We start from the raw sequence: 13,227 nt of genomic DNA, 5'->3' as shown, positions 1-13,227 counted from the left end.
ATAAAGCAGTGCAAACAATACATTCCCTTAGACAACAAAAAAGAATCTTGCAAAATAAATACAAGAGGTATTGAAATGATTCTCAATCTCATTAGTCAATAGAAAAAACATGACAAAACAACGAAAAAACTCAAAATAAAAACAACGGTATACAAACCACAACATAGAAATCAAAAGACTGAGACACTTCCACCTTACCAAAAAGGGTTGTTATCGAGGTGCTCATAAAGGGTTATTTGTATACGTCTTTAAATTTTGGACAATGCCAAGTTTTCTGTTATCAAAAGTATCTGTAGAATACAATTTCTATCAGCTGAATATGAGAAAGAACATGTATCTCATAATATGAAATTCTGATAATTTGCCTTTTTTCACTTTTAGATAAGTGGGGGATGATGTCAAATACTTTTGAATAAAACACATTTATCGTCCTTGAATACTTATATTTCACCCTGCTCAGTCGCTCTGTATTCCTAATGCCACGCATTTGAGACGAGAGCAGGCATTGTCAGCGACGTAAAAGTATCTAAAGAGTCAGAGACGTCACAATAAACTCATCATAGATACCAGGACTAAATTTAGTATATACGCCAGACGCGCATTTCGTCTACAAAAGACTCATCAGTGACGCTCGAATCCACAAAACTCAAAAATACCAAATAAAGTACGAAGTTAAAGAGCATTTGAGGACCAAATTCGTAAAAGTTTTGCCAAATACAGCTAAGGTAATATATGACTGAGGTCGAAAAGCCTTAGTATTTAAAAAAATTGTAAACAGTAAATTTATAAACATAATCATATCAATGACAATTGATGTCAGCACAAAAAGTGCTGACTACTGGGCTTGTGATACCCTCGGGGAAATAAATCTCCACCAGCAGTGGCAGCGACCCAGTGCGCGTGGTTGTAAATAAACTCATCATAGATACCAGGACTAAATTTAGTATATACGCCAGATGCACGTTTCGTCTACAAAAGACTCATCAGTGACGCTCGAATCCAAAAAAGTTAAAAAGGCCAAATAAAGTACGAATTCAAACATTTAAAGAGCATTTGAGAACCAAAATTCCTAAAAGTTTTGCCAAATACAGCTAAAGTAATATATGACTGAGGTAAAAAAGCCTTACTATTTCAAAAAATTCGAAAATTGGTAAACAGTAAATTTATAAATATAACCATATCAATGAAAGTTCAAGCCAGAACAAAAAGTGCTGACTACTGGGCTTGTGATACACTCGGGGAAATAAATCTCCATCAGCAATGGAATCGACTCAGTGGTTGTAAATAAACTCATCATAGATACCAGGACAAAATTTAGTATATACGTCAGACGCACGTGTAGTCTACAAAATACACATCAGTTACGCTAGAACCCAAAACAGTTAAAAAGGCCGAATAAAGTACGAGTTTAAAGAGCATTTGAGGACCAAAATTCCTAAAAGTTTTGCCAAATACAGCTAAGGTAATATATGCCTGAGGAAGAAAAGCCTTACTTTTTCAAAAAATCCAAAACTTTGTAAACAGTAAATTTTTAAATATAACCATCATAACCATATCAATGACAGTTCATGTCAGCTCAAAAAGTGCTGACTACTGGGCTTGTGATTCCTCGGGAAATAAATCTCCACCAGCAGTGGCATCGACCCAGTGGTTGTAAATAAACTCATCATAGATACCAGGACTAAATTTAGTATATACGCCAGACGCGCGTTTTGTCTTCAAAAGACTCATCAGTGACGCTCGAATTCAAAAAAAATAAAAAAAGGCCAAATAAAGTACGAATTTTAAGAGCATTTAAGGACCAAATTCCTAAAAGTTTTGCCAAATACAGCTAAGATAATATATGACTGAGGTAGAAAAGCCTTAGTATTTCAAAAAATTTAAAATTTGTAAACAGTAAATTTTTAAATATAACCATATCAATGACAATTCATGTGAGCACAACAAGTGCTGACTACTGGGCTTGTGATACCCTCAGGGAAATAAATCTCCACAAGCAGTGGCATCGACCCAATGGTTGTAAATAAACTAATCATAGATACCAGGATTAAATTTAGTAGATACGCCAGACGCGCATTTCGCCTACAAAAGACACATTAGTGACGCTCGAATCCAAAAAAGTTAAAAAGGCAAATAAAGTACGAATTAAAAGAGCATTTGAGGACCAAAATTCCTAAAAGTTTTGCCAAATATATGACTGAGGTAGAAAAAGCCTTAGTATTTAAAAAAATTCAAAAATTTGTAAACAGTAAATTTATAAATACGACCATATCAATGATAGTTAATGTCAGCTCAAAAAGTGCTGACTACTGAACTTGTGATGCCTCGAGAAACATATCTCCACCAGCAGTGGCATCGACCCAGTGCGCGTGGATATTAATTAACTCATCATAGATACCAGGAATTATTTAAGAATATACGTTAGACGCGCGTTGCGTCTTCACTAGACAGTAAATTTATAAATATAACCATATCAATGACAGTTCATGTCAGCACAAAAAGTGCTGACTTTTGGGCTTGTGACACCCTTGGGGAAATACATCTCCACCAGCAGTGGCATCGACCCAGTGGTTGTAAATAAACTCATCATAGATACCAGGACTAAATTTAGTATATACGCCAGACGCGCGTTGCGTCTACAAAATAACTCGTCAGTGACGATCGAATCCAAAAAAGTAAAAAAGGGCAAATAAAGTACGAATTTAAAGAGCATTTGAGGACCAAAATTCCTAAAAAGTTTGCCAAATACAGCTAAGGTAATATATGACTGAGGTAGAAAAGCCTAAGTATTTCAAAAAATTTAAAAATTTGTGGACAGTAAATTTAAAAATATAACCATATCAATGACAGTTCATGTCAGCACAAAAAGTGCTGACTTTTGGGCTTGTGACACCCTTGGGGAAATAAATCTCCACCAGCAGTGGCATCGACCCAGTGGTTGTAAATAAACTCATCATAGATACCAGGACTAAATTTAGTATATACGCCAAACGCGCGTTTCGCCTACAAAAGACACATTAGGGACGCTCGAATCCAAAAAAGTAAAAAATAAAAAGCCAAATAAGGTACGAAATTAAAGAGCATTTGAGGACCAAAATTCCTAAAAGTTTTGCCAAATACAGCTAAAGTAATATATGACTGAGGTAGAAAAGCCTTACTATTTCAAAAAATTCAAAAATTTGTAAACAGTAAATTTATAAATATAACCATATCAATGACAGTTCATGTCAGCACAAAAAGTGCTGACTTTTGGGCTTGTGACACCCTTGGGGAAATAAATCTCCACCAGCAGTGGCATCGACCCAGTGGTTGTAAATAAACTCATCATAGATACCAGGACTAAATTTAGTAAATACGCCAGACGCGCGTTGCGTTTACAAAAAACTCGTCAGTGACGATCGAATCCAAAAAAGTAAAAAAGGGCAAATAAAGTACGAATTTAAAGAGCATTTGAGGACCAAAATTCCTAAAAAGTTTGCCAAATACAGCTAAGGTAATATTTGACTGAGGTAGAAAAGCCTAAGTATTTCAAAAAATTTAAAAATTTGTGGACAGTAAATTTAAAAATATAACCATATCAATGACAATTCATGTCAGCACAAAAAGTGCTGACTACTGGGCTTGTGATACCCTCGGGGAAATAAATCTCTACCAGCAGTGGCATCGACCTAATGGTTGTTAATAAACTCATCATAGATACATTGTACCAGGACTAAATTTAGTATAGACGCCAGACGCGCGTTTCTTCTACAAAAGACACATCAGTGACGCTCGAATCCAAAAAAGTTAAAAAGGCCAAAAAAAGTACGAATTTTAAGAGCATTTTAGGATCAAAATTCCTAAACGTTTTGCCAAATACAGCTAAGGTAATATATGACTGAGGAAGAAAAGTCTTAGTATTTAAAAAAAAATTTTTTTTTGTAAAAATGTAAATTGATAAATATTTAAATATCAATAACAATTCATGTCAGCACAAAAAGTGCTGACTACTGGGCTTGTGATACCATTAGAAAAATAAATCTCCACCAGCAATGGCATCGAGCCAATTTTTTGAAATAAACTCATCATAGATACCATAACTTAATTCAGTATATACACAAGACGCGCGTTGCGTCTTCAAAAGACTTAACAGTGACGCTCGAATCCAAAAATGTTAAAAAGGACAAATAAAGTACGAATTTAAAAAGGATTTGAGGACCAAAATCCCTAAAAGTTTTGCCAAATACAGCTACGGTAATATATGTCTGAGGTAGAAAAGCCTTAGTATTTCAAAAAATTAAAAAAATTGTAAACAGTAAATTTATAAATATAACCATATCAATGACAATGCATGTCAGCACAATGTGCGTGAAGACGTCACCAAGCTTGCTTTCGTAAAGCCTTAAACTGTCAAGGTGAGGGTTTGAAAGACCAGTAATAGAACGATAAGCAGATTATAGGGTTTACAACGAATATTATATCAGCCCCTCTACACACTGTCAAGCTTTTTAAGTCGTTTGCTGCGCTCACTGACCAATCATGGTCACATTGTGGCTTGTGGCTGATATTTGACTACTGTAGCTGTATTTTGCAAACTTTTAGGAACTTTTGGTCCTAAATGCTCTTCAACTTCGTACTTTATTTAGCCTTTTTAACATTTTTTTCTTCGAGCGTTACTGATGAGTATTTGTAGACAAAAGCGAGTCTGGCGTATATACGAAATTTCAATACTGGTATCTATGATGAGTTTATTTACAATATCAAAATGTTTGTGCGTCCTTTGCGTTAGATACACCTTAATGAACTTCAAATAATGAAAAACTCTGCAATTAGAAAAAAATGCTACACATTTTTAAAATGTTCCTCTGTCTTTACATACATTGCAACTTCAAACAAGAAACTATTGCGCAAACGTTATTTAAACTTTCCAAATGTCAACTTACCATTTCTAGGCAGTAAAGTATATTCTTTCCAGTCGTCACTTGTTTACATATTTGAATTAATACTTGCCCTCGTGCATGTGAACACTGTCGGTGCTTCGTAAATGAGGATAGTCTTCTCAGAAAACAGTGCACCAACTCAGTAATGATAAAGAACGATTACAACCAACACAATGTAAGTTTTAAGTTTACTCCGAAAATTGGTTTAACAATTTGATATGTCTCAACTCATATGCATCATATTTTTTGCGTGCTTTTATATTTGGAAATCGCGGCGGTGAATTTTACAGCTGACTTCATGGTATTGGTGATTTTCATATTTGAAAGCTGCTCGTTGGTAGAAAAATCCTTTCTTTCACTTCATATAAACCTTGGTTGTTAGTTTTCTCATTTTTAATCAAACCGATTCTTTTTATTATCATAGTTTATTAGAAGATACCATTTTTATAGCTCATATGCATTTTCTTTATCTATATACACAGCAAGAACATTAGAAAAAAACAACCGTTATTTATCAATGAACATAAGTCTTGGTCGCTATGGTCGTTCTACCTGCTTTGATAAACCTGAAGTACGACAGTGTGACGCTGATGGACTATTGTTTGCCCCTAGGATAGATTTGTTGACGCTTGATAACGATTGTTTGACGCTGAAGTACTATTATTGTGGTATGATTATAAATGAGACAACTCTCCACAAGACACCTAAAATGACACAGAAATTAACAACTATAGATCGACGTACGGCCTTCAACTATGCACGAAGCCCTTGCCGCATAGTAAGCTTCAAAAGGCCCCGAAATGACAATGTAGAACAATTAAAACGAGAAAACGAACCGCCTAAATTATGTATAAAAAATGAACGAAAAACAGATATGTAACACATAAACAAACGACAACCACTGAATTACAGGCTCATGACTTGGGAGAATTATTGAGAATGCGGAGGGGTCAAACATGTTAGCGAGATATTATCCCTTCCCCTAACCTAAGACAGTAGTAAAACAGTACAATATAAGAACGAACTATTAAAAAAAATCGAAACAGTTTTACTCATATGCATCTGATAGATAAAAATACAAGTAGACCTGGACGGGTGCTTGTACATCACAACAACAAAAAGTACCATTGTTGTACACAAAAGCAAGGTTGTAATGCTATCAGCGATGTTTTATATTATTTTGAATATTTTTCAAGTTCCTATGTCGATAAAGAAGTAAATTTGTTGCACATTTTATAATTTAATGTTAATCTATCTTCCTAAGAATGAAGAGGAAAGAAATAATATGAAATAGGAAAATTTAGAATTTATAAGTAATCTTTTACTGGAACATGCATAATATCAAATGTATTCATGTTTGTCAAATATTCCAAACACCGTTTAAAGGGTTGTACATTATAAGATGACATCGGTATTACTAAACATCATTCTTATCTATTGGTACAAAATATAGGCCATCAACAAAAAGAGGAACTTCCGGTTACCAATGGTGGCAGCTGCAGACTATGCAAGGACATGAATCAAGTGCAGTCAGATGGTCCCAAACTGGACACTGTATTTTTTTTTAAAGGATCAACGCTGATCGGTGTTTCATTCAGAAGCGCGTTCTTAATCTATGATATACGATGAGCACCCGGTATTCCAACCCTTTTGAAATGACATAGGATGCGGATGCAGCTGAAAATACGTCCAAAACGCTATTGCTGTTATACGTCTGCTTAAAAATAGGAATACACTGCAAAACTTTGAATCTCACATATATCGATCACATTAACGTCATTCAAAAAAGAACGAATTATAGAAATTACAAATCCGTAATTGCATAAGAGATGATGATGATACTCAACCATTTTTCTGATAGACACACACCTTTAACGTACGACTTATAACGATGAAGTATATTTAAATAGATGTGTCAATCAAATTAAATAAATAGATAAGTAGATACATTTTTGTTAATTAAGGACTCATGATAAAAAGTATAAATGTAAAAAACTGAACTCCGAGGAAAATTTAAAACGGGAAGTCCCTTATAAGATGACAAAATCAAAAGATCAAACAAAGGAATACCAATTTCATGTTCCCGTTATCGTTTTTCTAACGCTATTTTTATGCTGAAGTACGACGGTTTGACGCTGATGTATCATTGGTTTAAGGTTAATTACGAATGATTGACACTTATTTACGAGTGTTTGACGATGAAGTATGATTGCATGTCACTAATATATTATTGTTTAATACTAAAGAAGAGCAATACTGATATCTTTTTGATGGATGTATTATATTATTTGCAATGTTTGTCATGTTCCTATGCCGATTGAAAAGTCTATTCGTTGTGTTTGTAAGTATACAGAGGATTGAAATAATACGATTGCCCATTTATCAGTAAACTTTTACTGAGAACATGCATAATATCAAATGTATTCCTATTTGTCAAATTTTCAAAACCTCGTTTAAAGAGGTGTACATTATAAGATGAATTAAACTTAGGTATTAGAATGATACTTACAGAAGACTAAGATATGACTGAACGGCTAAGAGAGTTCTAATCCAATGGTCCAAAATATAGCCCCTCGCCAACGAAAGAACTTCGGGTTACCAATGACGGCAGAAGCACGTTCAAAATCTATGAAGTGCGTTAAGCACACGGATTAAAAACCCTTTTAAAAATGCCAGAGAATTGTGATGCTTTATCGTCATCTTCACGACAACTATAATGTTGTTCCAGCACAAATCACATCTTTACTCTATTTCTTTAATTAGTTTCATTAAAGAATAGTAATGCACTGTAAAACTTTTAATCTCACATATATCCATCACATAAACATTATTAACAAAATGTGGAAATTAAGAAAATCACAAATCCGTCTCATCTTTCCTCTGATAATGAAATAACACATGTTGATGAAACTCTACAATTTTAATGACAGACTTCAAAACTTCAAATACACCTATAAAGAACAATTAATAGTGATAAGGTATATTCAAACAGCGGTGTCAATCAGGTTGAATTCCATAAGAATTTTTAGCCTACTACGAATTCTGCAACCATAGTCATTACATTTTGTTGCAAAACTGGTGATTAATCAACGACTTGCTTTTTCTATTCTGAAATAAAAAGGGCAATCGATTAATTGAGTACGTTTAATCGTTCAACAGAGCTTTAACAAAACAAAGGGAAATCCTTAGTACACATTTTTTTTATTCACGGTCATGCATGAACAAAGTTGTAATGAACTGAGTTAATACAAATATTGTTGGACATTTTGATTGACAACATGATAATGGGTTTAGTGGATTTCACCTTCGACCGGCAATCACTGTTTCTCTGAACATTTATTGTGCTGGATAAAAAAGTATTCCACAATATAAAATTTTGATAATGTGCAATGTTCTCAATTTTCACTGTTAACTAAATAGGGGAAGATCTCAAGTCACTTGCATCGGTCACACCTTACCGGATAGCTCGATCGGACGCCTAACGGATAACTTTTTTTCAATCCGTTTATGTCCGTTAGACGTCCGTTGTTATCCGTTAGGCGTCCGTCCATATCCGTTGCATGTCCGTTAAGCGTCCGTTTTATCCGTGAAACGGATACGTACCGGACAGAACGGACGTCGAACGTACATCCAACGGACGAGTACCGGATAAAACGGACACCTAACGGAAGCGTAACGGATAAAACAGATGAACAAAATAATCTGAAATTTAAAGGCAATAAATTTAAACCATCTAAAGGCCAACGTACTCCCAACGGATAAACATTTTGTCAACGGATAACTTTTTTTTTATCCGTTAGGCGTCCGTTCGAGCTATCCGGTAAGGTGTGACCAAGGCTTTAACAACATGTATTGTCCTTCCATCCACCTATATCATATTGTTCAATTGCTCTGTATTTTCCTATATTATGTCTTTGAGAAGATAGCAGGCATTACAAGCGACCATACAATGTGTCAGGACAAATCAACGACGTCACAATGTAAGAAGACGTTAACAAGCTTGCATTGATCTGTAAAATTGTCTTAGGGAATGGTAAAACACCTGTTATAGAACGATAAACAGAAAATCGGTCGGTTTTCGTTACATTGATGTCGTAAAGTATCAGCCGTTTGACACACATTGTTTGCTGCTTACTCGGCAAAACAATTCATAGTGTGGATTTTGGCTGCTATTTGACAATTTTGATTTTTAGAAAATTCAAAAAGATATACTTATCGTCCTTTGCGACCATGTGAAGTCGCTCAGTAATAATATTCAATTCACAGGTATGAGACAAGAGTAGCCTAGGCATTATAAGCGACGGCACAATCCCTAATGATAAGTTATCAGCGACGTTACAATGAGTAAGGAGACGTTATCGAGTTTGCTTTGTGAGAGAGCCAAGTCCAGTAATAGAAAAATAAACAGAAAATGCAATACATGTATCTCGCTAAAAAGGCTCGCGGCCAATATGTTTAATAAAAATGTTTAGAAATCCCGATAATCTACTCTTCGGTGCAACATTTACATAAGATATACCTTAATGAACTTCATATAAAAGAGGAAAAAAAGATACTAGAGGGATGTTCAAACTCATAAATCGAACATAAACTGACAACGCCATGGCTTAAGGTAGAAGATCTGATGTTCCCTCTTTTTTTAACATTGATGGACGTCTTCAAAGTAGAATCTATGACGCAATTGTCATTTCAACTTAAAAATTGTCAACTTACCATTTTTCAGCAGTAAAATATCTTCTTCAAATGTTCAAGTCGTATCTTGAAAAAATATCTGTTTTTGATACTTACAAATGTACTCTCATGTATGTCAATACTGTCATAGATGATCATATATGCCAGGATTAAATCACGTATTTACGTCAAACGTGCTTTTCGTCTACAAAAGCCTCATCAGTGACACTCGAATCTAAAAAAAAGTTAAAAAGACCAAATAAAATAAGAAGTTAAAGAGTTAACTGTCAAATAAACTGTCACAATTTCATTTTTCATACTCCCTCTTCCTCCTGGCTTTTAATAAATTTCTTTTGATTCCCACACATGGTACATGTAAAGCATGAAACTTGGCACATCAGAATATTATATGACATGAAATAATTAAAGAATTGTTACAGTTACAATGGAAAAAATACAATATGTTCACAAAATATAAGATGGCTGGTATACGATATTGTTAATACAACACTATTTACGTCATGAGGTCTACCAATATGCAAAAGATAAAATATGGTATCAAATGAATGTTAAGGATAAACGCTTCCTAAATGCAATACAATCTAATAAGCTAAAATACAAAATACAAAGTAATTATTACAAAAATAAAAGAAGCAACTGAATGTTTTAAATATGATATTACTAGTATACGGATTTTTTTTTAAACAGTCCAGTTGTTCTAGATAAAAAAAATTATGTAAATCGGATATTGGATATCGGATAGATTTGAAATACATTTGACAACAATAATATAATTTGAATAGCTCGAATATTTGGGGGGGGAAATTTGAGCAAAATTGAGCAAACTAGAATACAAGTCATGAAGTAAATGCTAAATATATACAAAGAATCAATGTGTAGGTTTAAGAGAATTATAGTTATATCAAGTACATATATGTTAAGCGATCGTTTACGTTAAAAACATCATTTTGGTTTTTTTGAAAGATTTAGTCACAGGGTGAAGAAAAAAGTTCCCGGGCTTGTTTTTTATTGACTGTGATGTCCTAAATGAGCGCAGTACTACATATTCTTAAACATTAATTTAGAACACTTTGTTCAATTCTCTTTAAAAAAACGGAATATAAAACGGCATTCAAACCAAATTTGTGTATCATCGAATATGATAAATATGTTGTTGTCCCCGCAGACAAAGCCCCAAATAACATCGTTTTTGTCTGTAAAAGTTATTACATTAATTGCTTGATAAACGAATTAGGTATTTACAATTCACTTGGAAATTCAACTTATACTCTCACGACATTTACCAAAGAGGAAATCCTCGATAATTATAGGTCTGTTCGTTGTTCCTTTAGAATTTCAACCAAAGATGAGGAACTGGATATTCCATCCCTGTATTGGATACCTAAACTACATAAGTGTCCTTACAAACAACGGTATATTTCTGGGTTTTCCAAGTGCTCCACGAAACCTCTTTCTAAATTATTAACATCTATTTTATCAGCAATCAAAGACGGGCTTCAAAGTTATTGTGAAACTGCCTATTCTACAGGTGGCGTGAATCAGATGTGGATACTTAAAAATTCCAAAGATCTTTTAGAGTACATACAATCTCACTCTCTTTCATCTTGTAACAGTATTAAATCATTTGACTGTTCTACTCTTCACACAAGTACTCCACATTCCAAACTAAAAGACAAATTGAAAGAGTTGGTATTGCTTTGCTTCATAAAAAAGAATGGCCAACGTAGATACAAGTATCTTGTCTTAGGGAATAATAAATCCTACTTTGTTAAGGACCACTCTGATTCAAACAAAAAATTCTCTGAAACTGGTATTATCAAGATGCTTGATTTCTTGATTGTTACATTCGGAGACATGTTTTTCAACAGACTGTCGGCATTCCAAAGGGAACAAACTGTGCACCTCTACCTGCCGAATTATTTCTTTATTATTATGAGGCTGATTTCATGTAGGAACTTCGTAGGAAGAAAAAGATAAGAAGTTAGCAATATCCTTTAACTTTACTTTCCGCTATAAAGATGATGTTCTTTCACTAAATAATTCAAAATTTGGTGACTATGTGGAACGCATATATCCCATTGAACTAGAGATAAAGGATACAACAGATACAGTTAAGTCGGCTTCATATCTTGACTTACATCTAGAAATTGACAATGAGGGTGGATTGAAAACAAAACTTTACGACAAAAGAGATGATTTCAGCTTTCCAATTGTGAACTTTTCATTTCTAAGTAGCAACATTCCAGCAGCACCTGCATACGGGGTATACATCTCCCAATTGATACGATATTCCTATCATGACTTTCTCGATAGAGGGTTGCTGCTCACAAGAAGGCTATTAAACCAAGAGTTCCAAATGGTGCAGTTAAAATCATCCCTTCGTAAATTTTACGGACGCCATCACGAGTTGGTTGACCGTTATGGAATAACCGTTTCATAAATGATATCGGATATGTTCCTTACGTCGTAACTACAATCCCCTTCCCTTTCATAAATTTGACCTATCGAATTAGACTATTACCGGATTTGTTATCACATAAGCAACACGATGGGTGCCACATGTAGAGCAGGATCTGCTTACCCCTCCGGAGCACCTGAGATCACCCCTAGTTTTTGGTGGGGTTCGTGTTGTTTATTCTTTAGTTTTCTGTGTTGTGTCATGTGTACTACTATTTGTCTTTTTGTCTTTTTCATTTTTATCCATTGCTTTGTCAGTTTGTTTTAGATTTATGAGTTTGACTGTCCCTTTGGTATCTTTCGGCCCTCTTTTACGATCATAACTAACTACAATTGTAGTCGCTATGATCATGTCCAAGTTACGACTATCTTATTATCAAGTTAAGGCTGTCATAACAAACAAAATTCTTGGAGTTACGATGATCTTCCGTTAGTTTTAAATGGCTATTATTTCGGTAACAACACACACATACAACAATATCGTACATATCAACCTAGCAGTGGAGTACTTATTTGAAACAACGAGTGTACAAAGAGAAATGACAAAAAGTCGATTTTTCCTGTTTTGGGCTCCGCTGTGTTGGGATAACCATAACTGCAATTACTATGACCAGTTTCACACCAGTGATGGTTTGTACAAGACAATTATGTATTTCTGGGGTTCATCAGATGTCAAAAATTTGTTGCATTGAAAAACTCATAATTTCTAGAGTCAACACATGTCTTATTTCTTATCTAGAATAAGAAAAGAAAATACAAAACATATCTTGAAAATCTGTATATCTTAATGGTTTCTCTTTTTCAAAACTGCAGCTACAAACATGGTATAAAAAAGCCAGATCAATTTAAAAATCTGCAAAACTCAATTTTTGACATCATCTTGGCCTTGTTTATTGCCTTAACACATTGTTTCAAACAAAATATTTGCAACGCGATACCGTAGTACTGTGATGGGATTGCGTTCTGACAGTTCATGATCATCATCATGATGATGGCGAAAATTTCAAAGCAATACTGTAAACCGTCTTATTTTCGTGAGAGATTTATTGTTTGCGATTTTCGCGGGTAGAAAAACAACGCGAAAATAAATCCTCGGAGATATGCAAAACTCGAATCTTTACACCAAGAAAAAATCAAAATCAAAAAATTAAATAGCCAC

Source organism: Mytilus trossulus, chromosome 1 (genome assembly GCF_036588685.1).
Source record: "Mytilus trossulus isolate FHL-02 chromosome 1, PNRI_Mtr1.1.1.hap1, whole genome shotgun sequence".
NCBI lineage: Eukaryota > Metazoa > Mollusca > Bivalvia > Mytilida > Mytilidae > Mytilus > Mytilus trossulus.
Note: the sequence above shows the minus strand (reverse complement) of the source record.